The 14,485-nt window shown below is 39.7% G+C and overlaps 1 protein-coding gene across 2 annotated transcripts in view; it reads left to right on the top strand.

Annotated features, from left to right (window-relative positions):
- The window catches only part of ITGA1 (integrin subunit alpha 1), a 181,440-nt gene that overhangs the window by 21,716 nt on the left and 145,239 nt on the right, over window positions 1-14,485 (top strand). The window contains exon 1 of one of the 2 annotated variants that reach the window (XM_061393556.1): window positions 6,772-7,024. The exons of the other annotated variant lie outside the window; for it this stretch is intronic. The gene's annotated coding sequence lies outside the window, so the exon portion shown is untranslated. Of the gene's footprint in view, window positions 1-6,771; window positions 7,025-14,485 lie in introns of those variants that run through there. 2 annotated transcript variants of the gene reach the window in all.

Below are 14,485 nucleotides of genomic sequence, written 5' to 3'. Positions count from 1 at the left end.
ATCTCATTAAGACATTGGAGAACAAAATCTCTAGTAATGGTCTAGAACAACTTGAGTTACTTAACATTATCAAGTAGCAGGTAAACTTAACTAGAAATAAAAAAAATTGGCTAAGTTCAGGAAGGAGATAGTTAAATTAGAAAGACTATGAAAAAGTATTGGCAAAAGATATTTGTTAAGCTGAAGTGGAAAAGATAAAATCTCATTCATCGTATTTCTTTATATGGCAAGAATTCTTCCTTTTTAGGGAATATGTGTTCTTTGTAGATTTCCCAAGTATACTAATTGAAAGATAGCCCATTTATTTTGCAGTATTTAATTTCTCTATCCTAAGAAACATGTTCGTATATTCTGTTGTAGTAAATAACACTGACAATGAAACTGGAATATGGTGAATTCATTTAAATTTAGGAGAAGAGAATGTGTTTCCTCAAGGAAAATCCACTTTTGTTTGCAACTCTTCAGTTGCATACAAATTTGACACTAACACTTTTACTTCTGACAGGGCTATTTTAATTCTATCACAATTGACGTCAATGTAGGAATTTTCTAGATGCCAGTTGCTTAAGATCATAACATTTATGATAAATTGTAGGGATTTGGATTCCCCGTCTTCTTTCAAGTTTCCTTTCCTTCACCCCTTAACATTTCCCACATTTTTTAGAATGCCTATTTTTCCTATAACGTAGGAGCTATAGAGGACTAAGAGCTCATTTCAATTTGGGCTGCCACATTTGGTTTGAAAACCCCCAGTACTGAGGCAAGGCAGTGTCTACCAGACAGCAAATACAGGAGAACAATGTCTTTGCGGCCACATTGCCTGACCATGCACGGGGTTGGTGCCACTGATGCAACTCCAAGAATGGACAACCTGTTAAAAGTCACCATGTGCTTATTAAAGCCCAGACCTATGGGGAGTGCTTTAAAAGGAATTATTTAGATCTTTGAAGATAACTGGGAGAAAGGCTTTGTCATTACTATTTTCAGATAAGAAAACAGAAGTTGTTGTTGTTCAGTCACTAAGTTGTGTCCGACTCTGCAACCCCATGGACTGCAGCACGCCAGGCCTCCCTCTTCTTCATTATCTCCCAGAGTTTACTCAAATTTATTTCCCTTGAGTCGGTGATGCCATCCAACCATCTCATCCTCTGTTGCCCTGAAGTTAAAAGAGGTTAAATAATTTGTCCAAAATCACATAGCCAGCAGCTGTGGTAAGGTGCCCAGTAAAGCAACTCCCTAAAAAAATATAAGAATGGTAGTCCATTCCTCAGTTTTCTGTTTGAAGTAGGTCAAATGTACCTAGAAATACAAAGAAAGAAAAAAATAATAGCACTAAATTTTATAATTGGTCAGAGTTTGTACAATCATTTTGTATGTTTTTTACTTACCACTTATTTTTCATCTCGTGAAAAGTCAGAACTCAATCATATGGCATTCTAATCTGGAATATAGTTGAGGATTAGAAAGTATACAGAAACTGTTGTGAGTTTACATGTTAAACCAAGCCTCACAAACTCAGCATCTGTGTATTATTTCACATTTAGTTGTAGCAAGCTTGTTTTTTAAAAAGTGTTAAGCATACTATGTTAATATGTACGCATTATTCTAACATAGTAGCACCTTATGTAGCCGAAATTATGCTACTCTTGCTTATATAAAGATGAATTAAGAAATGTGTCCATGCCTTTAATCAGCAAATTAGATATCAAGGAGACATGACCACAAGTGGCCAAACTGACAGGGAGGTGACTGCGGTGAGAAATGACAGTTCAGGTGGATTCCGGATTGCCATCAAAAGAAAAAATCCAGGGCTTAGAGGTTTTCACAGGGGCCTGAGGACATTACTGTGTTATAATAACTATTGTACATATTGAGGAAAGGATTAAATTCTATTCAGTGCGTTACATTCAGAAGTCAAGGAAATATAATGTCTTTCAAAATTGTTGTCCTCCAAAATCATTAAAAGATAGACGACCCAGAGGGATGGTACGGGGAGGGAGGAGGGAGGAGGGTCTAGGATGGGGAACACATGTATACCTGTGGCGGATTCATTTTGATATTTGGCAAAACTAATACAATTATATAAAGTTTAAAAATAAAATTAAATTAAAAATAAAAAAATAAAAAAAAAACAAACAAACAAACAAAAAGATAGTCCAAAAAATCTTCATCCATCTGCCATACTTAGATCACATTTCCAGATAGGCAGAGTTTTACCATAATAGTCTTAATGAGAAAACTTAAATAATTGTTGAAAGATGAATACTTGTTAAGGAAAAAAATTCCAATAGGTTTTAGTTGTAAAACTTATTCAGAGGTAGGAAGTTCTCTGAGTTCAAGTCTAAGTTCCAGAAGTTTTATGTCTGGAATTTTTCACCAAGTCCTAGTGTAAACATCAAGTAGAACTTTTTGTTTGAAACCAGTGTGAAAAATTGCTCTGTGGATATAAAACATTTTAATCTGGTGCTTCAACTGATTGATCCCATGACCATAATTAAGATTTTTTTTCTTCTTCTCCAAGTGTATTGTTGACAACTGTAGAAGCACTTTGGTTTTTTTTTGGCGGGGGGGTGTTGGTGGGGATGAAATACAGAAGAGGAAGATTGAAAATACATTGCGGTACATGACTCTGAATCGTTTTGAATCATAAAAGGTTAATCAATGCTGTATGGAAACTTTTATATCATCTGATCTACCTCATTTCATGATAGGGATGTAAACTGAGACAGCTGAGGCCTAAAGAGGGTTAGTAACTTGCTCAAATTCCCACAAACAGGAGTTTTTCATAGAGTCTACATTCCTGTTTGATCCATCCTGTTCCAATCTCTTATTCATTTTCTTGTCATCAGTGTATATTGGGAGGAAGTTGGGCTAAGTGAACAAAGAACAATATGGGATTCTAAAATGCCTTAAACCCTCCTTTATCAGAATTCTTCATCTTGGGGCAAGACAGTTTCTCAGCAGCATCACTGAGACTCAAACCCAGCTTTGAAGTCAGTTAGTCAGTTCTTTGAATGTTCATCTTCTGCTAGAGAAAGACTCAGCCTCCTGCCTTGATTCTTCTGAGAACCAGTTCATGCAGAAGAATGGGTTCTTCCGATTGGTTGTCAGTTCATTCTTCTGACAGCCACTTGCTAAGTTTTAACACCTACTGTGTGCCAGCCCCTAAGGTCATGAGGTGAATAGAGAGGATCATAGTTCCTTCCTTTCTGGGGACAACCCAGTCCAGGATTGGGACAGACTGAAAGAAACTAGAACCTTTTGTTTGAAACCAATGAGAAAAATTGCTCTGTGGATATAAAACATTTTAATCTTGTGTTTCAACTCATTGATCCTATGAGCATAATTTAGAGGAGTTTTTTTTGTTTTTGTTTTTTTCCTAGCACTGCAGTAGGTACAGGAATCAGAACTGTGTGGGAATCTGGGAACTCAGTGCTGTTAATTCAGTCTGTCTTCACTGAGGAGGTGCTCTCGGAGCTTAAATTGCTAGATTCCAGAAGCTCACAGTGATCTTGCATTAGTCTCTAGAGAAATGAGGCAAAGAGAACTGAACGCATTCCTCTCAGATTTACTTGGTAAAATGTTTTTCTTCTAAATAGTGGTCCTCTGTAATCTCTAAGCTCTCTAGATGTTAAATATTTACAGTAAAGAGTCAACAAACCTGACAAGAGACATCATGGAGCAAAAAGGTTATGTTGCCTCCTGCTCTTGAAGCAAAAAAGGCATCAGTTGAATCAGAAACATACAGGACCATGACTGAAAAGAACAGAAAGATTCCAGAACGTTTGTATTGTCCATATTTTTGTTATCTCCTCTTTCTCTCTCATCACTTAATAGTTAAACCAAAAAAGAGAGCTCGCTGCCTTTTGCAGGACAGCAAGGAAGTGGACAGTGAGCGGAGGGAGCAGGACATGATGTCCTACTCCACAGCCATTCCTGGAAAAGAGGATGTCCACGGTAGAGTGGGTGGTGGTGACCACCTCAGGGAAAGGGAAACAGGCTTCTGGGCCTGCGGTCAAGTGGGAAGCAATAGAGAGCTGACTTGGGCCTGAAGAAAGCCCTGAGGCTGGACAGCAGGAAGACCTGGGGTCTTTCCTATCTCTGTATTCACCATTTTATCCTTGATAAAAAATTCAGGAAAATAACCTTCATAAATGGTAACAACTTCTCTCTGAAGGAGTACATTTTACTAAATGGTCATCGTGGATCGGGTTGTGATGGAAGGAAATTGTGTACAGAAAGGAGAAAGGAACAAAATATATTTTATGAGGAGGAATGAACTCCAGGAATAGTCCTCTGACCCTTTGTGTCTCAGCGATATTCTCAGCCTGGGTGAGAGGAAATGGAACAGAGTGCGGAATGTGGGGAAGTGGGAAGAGCTGAGACACAATTCATTCTCTGCCTCATTAAACTGAGTCATGTATCTTTAAGAAATGAGTCTGTTATCACTATAGGAAATGTCTTACTCTGGGCCTAACTCCTTGCCTAGAACTTAAAAAGTGTTAGAATTTTTCCTGCCTTTCTGGGAATCATTTTCACCCTTATCTCAGACTCTCTCTGGGTCACAGTAAAATATAGTGGGGAATGGTATGAGTTCACAGGAAATGTGGAGAAAGATCTGGCCTTTTTATAATAATTTGTTGTAGATGTTAAAGCTCTTGGATTTGCATTTGATGCATGGGTTCACATATATCCTTCTAAGTGAATTAGAAACTTTAATTGTCAGAATCAAGAAAGTCAGACAACCAGATTTTATACTTGAGAGTATAAAAAGGATTTTGCTCACCAAAAATGGCAACATAATTTACACACTATTTGCTATAGTTGTATATCAGCATTTGCAAAAACACTGCCTTTCTGAATAACTGTGAATCACAGAAGAAGGCATCTATGCTGTTCTCAGAGGACTCTGGCTGTGGTGGGGCAGACGTGAGAACTGGCCTGTGAATCAGATCGGAATGTACCCAGGCCCAACCAGTTGGTTGTGTGACTTGAAATCATTTCATCCTTTTGAACCTCCATATCTTCATCAGTAGATTGAACAAAGATGTGTGGCACTTGATTTCCTAGCCCCCTTTGTAGATCCCTGACTTGACTTGGTGCAGTAGCAGTAATTGTTATTTTTAAAAGTCGTATCTTTCCAGCAAAATAAATCTTCAGTGACTCTCAGGTTTAAAAAGAATCTATTTTGCACCATATTCCACAAGCTGCCAAATTTGGGGTTTGGCCGACTGCTGAAGAGAGCAGCCTGCTAGAAGGAGCAAATTCCAGAGCAGAGGGTCATTTTTTAGAATGCTTTGCCAAATACTCCCATATTTTCAAAGTTGTTGGGGGCCTTAAAACTCGAGCATTAGGAGAGAAACAATTGTTTAAAACACTCGGTGGATAGGTACACAAAAATGTTGAACTTTACAAATATTTTTGAATAGTTCACTACATTCCAATGACATGCCAAGTTGCACAGGCCTGCCACTTCCCTCCTTGTTATTTTTCCTCCCCTATCTATTTTGCTTGCTGTCCCAAAGAACTAGGTAATGAGAAAACACAGGCAGGTCTTTATTTTTACTGGAATGCTTTTTCAGTTTGGCAAGTAGTTTTCAAACCAAGCAGCACAATAAAATCAACTAGGGAGTTTTCAAATCACATGATGACTGGGCCCCACCCCCAGGTAATTAAGTTAGAATATTTGAGGAAAGGAATCCAAGCATCTGTATGTTTCAAAAAAAGCTCCCCAGGTCTTTCTTACCTGCAACCAGGTCGTCTTGGCCCTATACTAGGCCAGCTGGCCTTAACATGTTCTATGGCCACAGTACCAGTCAGCATCTGGCTAGAAAAAGAGATGGAACTTAGAAGAAATTGTGAAATTGTAGATCACCACTACTGAAAAGACAACTTTAAAAAGTTGATGAGGGGAGTATATTTCTTTAATGCCTCATTGTGGGGTTTGACTATTCCTTTAGGTATAATATTTTGACTTGCTATAATAAATTCACCATTAGGACTGATGGCGAATAATTTGTGAATATTAATTAATGTACACATATTGCTCGATATAGTGAAGGGGGTTAAAAAAAAAAAAAAAAGCTCCTTAGAGGATGGAGCTTATAAATCTTGGGATTCAAGAATTATGTACGACAGAACAAGACAGCAAAATCATATATTATACAGAGAGTGAAAACTAAAATCATTGGCAACAGGAAGATAGCACAACTGTTTATCACCTGAAAAAATGGTATGTGAGTCTGGGTCATCTTCTGAATGTCTTTCATTCAGTCAACAGGCAGCAGTGAACATTAGCTCTTAGCTAGAAAATCTTAGCTCTACCATAGATGGACTCTGCGACCTTGGGCAAATCATGTTACCTTTATAATCCTCAAATTCAGATTTATGAGCTTTAATCTGTTAAAGTGGAAAAAATGCTAAAATGTTCCTCATAGAGTTGCAAAGAATAAATAACATGATTTAAGCAAAATGCCTGGAAATTAATAAGAACTCTATTTAACTGAATTCTATTCCTCCTCCTTATTGCATCTTCTGGCCATATATACCACTAGGGCACTAGATCAGCCATGGGAATATGAGGCAAAAGAAATGCCTGAAGCTTCTTCGTACCATAAATCTCTACCATCTGTCAAAGATGGTGCTATCACCAGAAAAAGTAGACCCACTCTGTTCAGTTACCCTCAGCAAGAGACAGGCTAGCCAGATCATTCTCAGTCTTTATAATATTTTTATTTATTTTATATTAGGATACATAATGCATGTCTCACATCACTGCACAGAGGATGGAGATGAGAACTGTACTTTTGTAACTGATACAATAAGAGGAACATAGAAAAGCGCTTATCATCGTGTGCCAGGAAGAGCAACCCCTTCAAGGACACCACTGCGTGCACGCACAGAACCATAACCACCCAGCAAGGGGGTCCTCACTCTGTGTACTGAGCCACAAAAACTCGTGCAGCCCCGCAGTGCTGAGATTGGATTTATATCAGCCATGACCCACCATTAAACTTCCAATCAAGTAAGTGAAATGAAAGTCACTCAGTTGTGTCTGACTCTTTGTAACCCCATCGACTATATAGTCCATGGAATTCTCCAGGCCAGAATACTGGAGTGGGTAGCCTTTCTCTTCTCCAGGCGATCTTCCCAACCCAGGGATTGAACCCAGGTCTCCTGCATTGCAGGTGGATTCTTTACCAACTGAGCTATCAGGGAAGCCTAGCCAATCAAGTAAAATTAATGTTAATTCTTAGGTTGAACGGTAGGTGTTGTCTTTCCTTCCATTTAGTCACCTTAATTCCTGTGGTACATGTTAATGATTATTTGAATATCATTATTCCACTGCTCAGCTTTCTTTGGCTGGCTGTTTCAGCTGAATGTAAGTCATAAACAAACTGCAATTCTCTTGCTATTTCTATGTCATTTGCAAACAACAGAAAGCAACTCTGGTAATATAAGCAACAAAGAAATATTTTAAAAGATGAGGTCTCAGATAGGAAGAAAAAGAGGAAGACATAGTCAAATCACTATAGTCAAATACAGAAATATCTGTGTAGGGCAAAGCAGTTGATGGAATTGCCACCCCCAGACAGCCACCACCAATCCACTGAATGTAAAACTCAATCAGATATACATATGGCTGATTCATGTTGCTGTACAGCAGAAACTAATATAACATTGTAAATTAATTATACTCCAATTTTTAGAAAACAACTCAAACAGAGCTTCTGAGAATACTCTTTATGTGCAGGAACATCAGATTAGCCATCCAGAGCTCATAGGTTCACCTTCTGTGGACGAGGAGGCAGGATGAAGTACTAGTCCATACTCCTATCCTCGTCTCCTCTGTATCCTGAAATTCCCCACCTTCCCCAACGAGGAAAAGTGTATGGATGCTGGAGAGTACAAACAAAAGAAAATAGCCACTAAACATTCTAGAACAGTAGGAATATGAGAATTAACATTTACTAAGTCCCAGGCAAGGCAGCCTCTATACCGTGTTAGGGGCGCGGGCCTGCAGCCAGACTGTCATTGTTTAAACCCCAACTCAGCCACCTGCTAGAAGGAGCTGGAGTGGTGCTGAGCCTGGAACCTATGTCAGCCTGACTGTAGGGCCTGTTGTCCCAACACTGGTTCATCCAATCCAGTATGTTTTGACTCTTACATTCTTCATCACAGCAGAGATGCTAATTAGTTAGGGAAACCTTTAGGAAGCCTGCATCCCTTTCAGGCTTCGTATCTTCTTAGGGAAAAATAAATTACCTAACCATAGTCCATTCTGAAGGAGATCAGCCCTGGGATTTCTTTGGAAGGAATGATGCTAAAGCTGAAACTCCAGTACTTTGGCCACCTCATGCGAAGAGTTGACTCATTGGAAAAGACTCTGATGCTGGGAGGGATTGGGGGCAGGAGGAGAAGGGGACGACAGAGGATGAGACGTCTGGATGGCATCACTGACTCGATGGATGTGAGTCTGAGTGAACTCCGGGAGTTGGTGATGGACAGGGAGGCCTGGCGTGCTGGGATTCATGGGGTCGCAAAGAGTCGGACACGACTGAGCGACTGATCTGATCTGATCTGATCTGAACCATAGTTATGGTACATATATATAATGGACTATTCAGTTCAGTTCAGTTTAGTCGCTCAGTCGTGTCCGACTCTTTGCGACCCCATGAATCACAGCACGCCAGGCCTCCTGTCCATCACCAACTCCGGAGTTCACTCAGACTCACGTCCATCGAGTCAGTGATGCCATCCAGCCGTCTCATCCTCTGTCGTCCCCTTCTCCTCCTGCCCCAATCCCTCCCAGCATCAGAGTCTTTTCCAATGTATACACAGCCATAAAAAGGAGTGAATTTGAGTCAGTTCTAGTGAGGTAGATGAACCTAGAGCCTGTTATACAAAGTAAAGTAAGTCAGAAAAAGAAAAATAAATATTGTGTATTAACACATATATATGAAATCTAGAAAAATGGTGCTGATGAACCTATTTGCAGGGCAGGAATAGAGACACAGTCATAGAGAGCAGAGTTATAGACACAGCGGGGAAGGAGAGGGTGAGACAAATTGAGAGAGTAGCTTTGAAACATGCATTACCATATGTGAAATAGATAGCTAGTGAGAAGTTGCTAAATAGCAGAGGAAGCTCAGTTTGGTGCTCTGTGACAACCTAGAGGGGTGGGGGTGGGGGTGGCGGTGGTAGGAGGGAGGTTCAAGGGTGAGGAGATATAAGTATACTTACGGCTGATGTATGTTGTTGTATGGCAGAAACCAACACAACACTATAAAGCAATTATCCTCCTATTAAAAATAAATTTAAAATTCTTTTTTTTAAACTAGTTGAATTCTTGGCACATTTTTTTTCTTTTATGTAACTACTTCCATTAAATCTTGACTTCAGTTTGCTCTTGGGCTCCTGATTTTGGGATGGATGTCTCATTCACCGGTAAGAACTTAAGAACCAGTTCTATTGTTAGATTTTAAATGGTGGCTTGTTGAAGTAGTCCAGGGATCACTAAATTTTTAGACTGGGAAATTCTGAGCAGGAGATTCAGCATTGGTCCTGAAAAACAATAGGGAGTTCAGGAGACTCAGGGAGCACCTGGCTTCTACAGTCACAATCTTCTTGAGGTCACCCTGGGCCTCTCGAGTCTCTTATCGCTGCTTCTCTCCAGCTGACATTTGGCCGTGGAAGGAAATGGAAGTCAGGAGAGAGGAAGATGATGCTGTACCTCCTTACTCCAAACACACACTTGTCCGTATTTCAACACTGTTTTCCGATCCAGCTGTCAAACTTCAAGCATGAAAAAGGAGGAACTAGCAAACATAACCGGATTTCCTCTTGGACACCAAATGCTAGGGGCTCACCACGTTGGGCAGTGGTAGAGAATCTGCCTGCCAATGCAGGAGATGCAGGTTAAATCCCTGGGTCAGGAAGATCCCCTGGAAGAGGATATGGTAACCCACTGTAGTATTCTTGCCTGGGACATATCATCGATAGAGGAGCCTAGAGGGCTACAGTCCATGGGGTCACAAAGAATTGGCCATGACTGAGCAATTGAGCATGCGCCAAATGCAAAGCAGAGGAGGTTACAAAAATTCTAAAGAACAAAACTCACCAGGATTTTTACTCTCCTGTGGTTAAACCTCAATTTAGAGGTGTGCATGCATGCATGCTCAGTTGATAAGTCAAGTCCAATTCTTTTTAACCCCATGGACTGTAGCCTAATAGGCTCCCCTGTCCATGGGATTTTTCAGGCAAGAATAATGGAATGGGTTGCCATTTCCTCCACCAGGGCATCTTCCTGACCCAGGGATTGAACCTGCATCTCCTGCATTGGCAGGAGGATTCTTTACCACTGAGCTACCTGGTGAGCCAATGTTAAAATATAAAACATATAGCAAGTGCTTTTCTTCCTAACATTGTCAGATTTAGGGGCTGGGAGGAATAGTGAACATGACAGACTTATTCTAAATGACTATTCATGGCTTACCTGAAGTTCAAATTTAACTGCCTGTCTAGCAACCCTTTTCTCCTTCTTCCCTCAATCTTTCCCAGCATCAGAGTTTTTTTCCGATGAGTTGGCTGTTTACATCAGGTGACCAAAATGCTATAAGAGGTGTCCAAAGATTCAGACAACTAGCAACCCCACACCCCCATGTTCATCTCTTCAGTACCACTGGCCGTGATTGGCTTCAGTCAGAGAGATCTTTGCTGAGTGGAGATTGGGAGGAGCATGGGTGGGTGCATTCCTGTCCAGGACTGGGTTTGGCTCTAGTTTTAGAGCCTTTGTTGGAAGAATGGAGAAGGGCTGATCTCGTCTGAGTTTGAAAAACGTTGACCTAAACCTTTCAATAATAGCACTGAATGTAAATAAATGTCTACTTAACTATCATCTCTTCCAGATGATTCTAATATCCTAAAATAATAAGGGCATCACCTTTCTCAATTCTCAAGTCACCTGAGACTGTTACTCCAGGGAGGTACCTAATTACAAGATGTCTTTACAGTAGTGGTAGTTATGTTTATGATGCAATTTGATACTGTGAGGTTTTCTTACAAAATTCAATTGATCATTACAAGTAGGCTTATAATCCTGATAAATTAAGATTAATTTAAAATGTATCACCAAAATTAAGTCACGAAAACTCCATAAAGGCAGGAACAACATACAACAGGAAGACAGTGTTAGGTGATAGTTAAGGATAAAAGCAATGGAATTATACCTCCTGGGTTTAGTGTCTCCAAAAGGACATTTCAGTGATGACTTCCATTTCCTCACCGATAAACTAAATACCAACCCAATAGGATTTTTTTTTAATTGAGATTTTGACACTTTTTATAATTCTTGATGCAGAATAAGTGCTCAAGACATTTTACCTGCTTTAGATTATATTGAAAATGTTTATCCTTGAGACTCCAAAAATATCCATGAACAATGAGCACATTTTCAGTTCTGAAAAGAAACCCATGTGCCCGCAAAAGCAAAAACAAGTCCTTATTTTCAAATGAAGACGATTTCTTTATAGCAAAGATGATTATTAAGGATGGCTTATCAACTGAGCGACTTCACTTTCACTTTTCACTTTCATACATTGGAGAAGGAAATGGCACCCTACTCCAGTACTCTTGCCTGGAAAATCCCACGGACAGAGGAGCCTGGTGGGCTGCAGTTCATGGGGTAGCTAAGAGTCGGGCACGACTGAGCGACTTCACTTTCACTTTTCACTTTCATACATTGGAGAAGGAAATGGCAACCCACTCAGTATTCTTGCCTGAGAATCCCAGGGACAGGGGAGGCTGGTGGGCTGCCGTCTATGGGGTCGCACAGAGTCGGACATGACTGAAGCAACTTAGCAGCAGCAGCAGCAGCATAGACAGTTGAACATATCTGCTATTCATAGCAGTATCTTAAACCATGAAGTTAGTGTTTATTTCTATTAATATAAAAGAATCATTCCTAAGTCATGGCGTGAAGTTTTCGTCTCCAGCCCACCCCATAAACACACTGGAAACTGCCATTCCTTTGGAGGGATAGAGAAACTGGGGGCTGTTGAAGGCACTGTTTTGTGAATTAGATAGGAAGGGCTCACTTGTAGGCTGAAATAAGAGTTGACCTTTCCCTGGTGGCTCAGATGGTAAAGAATCCACCTGCAATGCAGGAGTTGTTGTTCAGTCACTCAGTCATGTCCAACTCTTTGCGACCCCATGGACTACAACATTTCCAGGCTTTCCTGTCCTTCACCATCTCCTGGAGCTTGCTCAAATTCTTGTCCATTATGCAATGCAAGAGACCTTGGTTCTATCCCTGTGTCAGGAAGATCCCCTGGAGAAGGGAATGGCAACTCACTCCAGTATTCTTGCCTGGGAAATCCTATGGACAGAGGAGCCTGGCAGGCTATAGTCTATGGGATTGCAAAGAGTTGGACACGACTGAGTGACTAAGCACATTGCACACCATCACCTGCCTGGCCATCTCTCTGAGACCAGGGTCCTGCTTGCAGAGGAAGGACTCTGAAGCCACTCCCAGAGAACTGGCAAAGCTTTTTCCAGTCTCCTCATTTCTGGAAAGTGGTGTGTTTATTCCCTCCCAGGCCTTTTCACTTTTATTCTGAATTACAGGAAAAATAATAATAGTAAAAATCTGTCTGTATTATGACTGGCTAAACAGATGGGGATTTTCTTCGAAGTAATATTTTCAAGGAGTGTCACCTAGCAGCTGGATTCCTTTGCCTGGACAGAACTTGCTCCCTAAAAGCAAAAAGAAATGGAAGCACTTGGGGTGGTAAACTTGTGTCAGTTTGGAATCGGTTTGGAACAGTTTCAGTTCAGTTCAGTTTAAAACCTCTCAAATCCAGCACATTCTAAAGCTTTAAATGCTATCCACTAAGAAATTATATCTGAGGAATTTTTCCATTAAACATTTAGTCTGGTTCAAACCTAATAAGATGCTAATCTTTTCAAAACTTGTTTTCCCTTATTTGGCTTTCTTACTTTTTGTAAAAAGTCAGTAAGAGTTTAATATACCAGAACTGTTGAATACACAGGGTGGAGTAGAACGTACTCTAGGCTTGGTTTCCGGAGAACTAGATCCAAACCTGGATTCCATAACTAAGTAATTTTACAAACTTGGGCATCACTAAGCCATTGTGAACCTCTCTATAAAGTGAAGATAATGCCACCTGGAAATGTGCTGTGTGCTTAGTTGCTCAGTCATGTCCAACTCTTTGTGGCCCCATGGACAGAGGAGCCTGACAGGCTACAGTCCATGGGGATTGTACACTAAATTATGGAGCCTTTATGTAAGTACTCAGCTCATGTAGTAGGTGTTCAATAAATGTTAACATCTGTGGCCTCAGAGGGGATCTGGTCACAAGCTTCATTAGAGCTTCTTCTTTCATTAAATGTGAAATGAATTTTACTCATAGAAACTAAAATAGCTTGAGAAGACAGACATCATTCTAGGGTAAGCAGCAGAAATGCAGAACTGTAGAATTGTGCTTTAATTCACTGAAGATTAAAAACAATGCAAAATCAGAATAGCATTTATTTCATCTGCCAGAATCTTACCCTATTTCTTTCCTTTTATTTGTTTAAGCATAGGAGATTAGAATGGTACGGACATTTGAAGATCTAAAGTATTTGTAAATATGTGTCTTTGCATATGCACATTATAACATACATATTTTTAAAAGTTGTTCCAACTGTATTTGTGGCAGAGGTCAGCAACTTTTTTTTTCTGTAAGGAGACAGAGATAGTACAGTTTTATTCTTTGCAGTCCTCACAGTCTCCTGAGTGAGAGACTAATTCTTTTTTTTAATTTAATTTATTTTTTAATTGAAGGATAATTTACAGAATTTGTTGTTTTCTGTCAGAGTAAGGGACTGATTCTTAATCAGAATTACTTAATTCTGCCACTTTAGTGCAAAATTAGCCATAGAAAATAGTAAACTAAAGAACATGACTGAGTTCCAATAAAACTTTATTTACAAAAACTGACGGTGGGGAAAATTTGGCCCGTAGGACAATTTGCTGATATTTGGCCTGGAGCATATAAAGTCCATTTACAAATTAGGCGTAATTAAGATAACTTATCCAAGGAGAAAAAATGTGTATGACTATATATATATATTCATATTCATATGTTATTAATTCAGCAGTTATATAACATTAACCTTAGTATATTTATTTTGCTAAATTTATTTCTTTAAAAGAGCATCATGGCTGGCTGAGTTTTAAGAAATAGTGTGGTTCTTAAAGTAGATTCAGTTGGAGAAGCTGGTATGTTATCACATTGGAATCAGTTTGCATTTCACCATTGCTTTCTGAAGTGCTAACTGGAGCCATGTTGCACAATAGGCTTTACTATTTTCCTGGGGTAGACACATTTCAAAGTTGGACTCAAACCCATTACACAAATGTCCAGGACAGGATTTCCTTCTCCTGCACAAGAATATCTTGTGAATTTCCTGAGTAGTACAT

The sequence above is a fragment of the Bos javanicus genome, chromosome 20 (genome assembly GCF_032452875.1).
Source record: "Bos javanicus breed banteng chromosome 20, ARS-OSU_banteng_1.0, whole genome shotgun sequence".
Lineage (NCBI taxonomy): Eukaryota > Metazoa > Chordata > Mammalia > Artiodactyla > Bovidae > Bos > Bos javanicus.
Note: the sequence above shows the minus strand (reverse complement) of the source record. Positions and strands in the feature narration are given on the sequence as shown.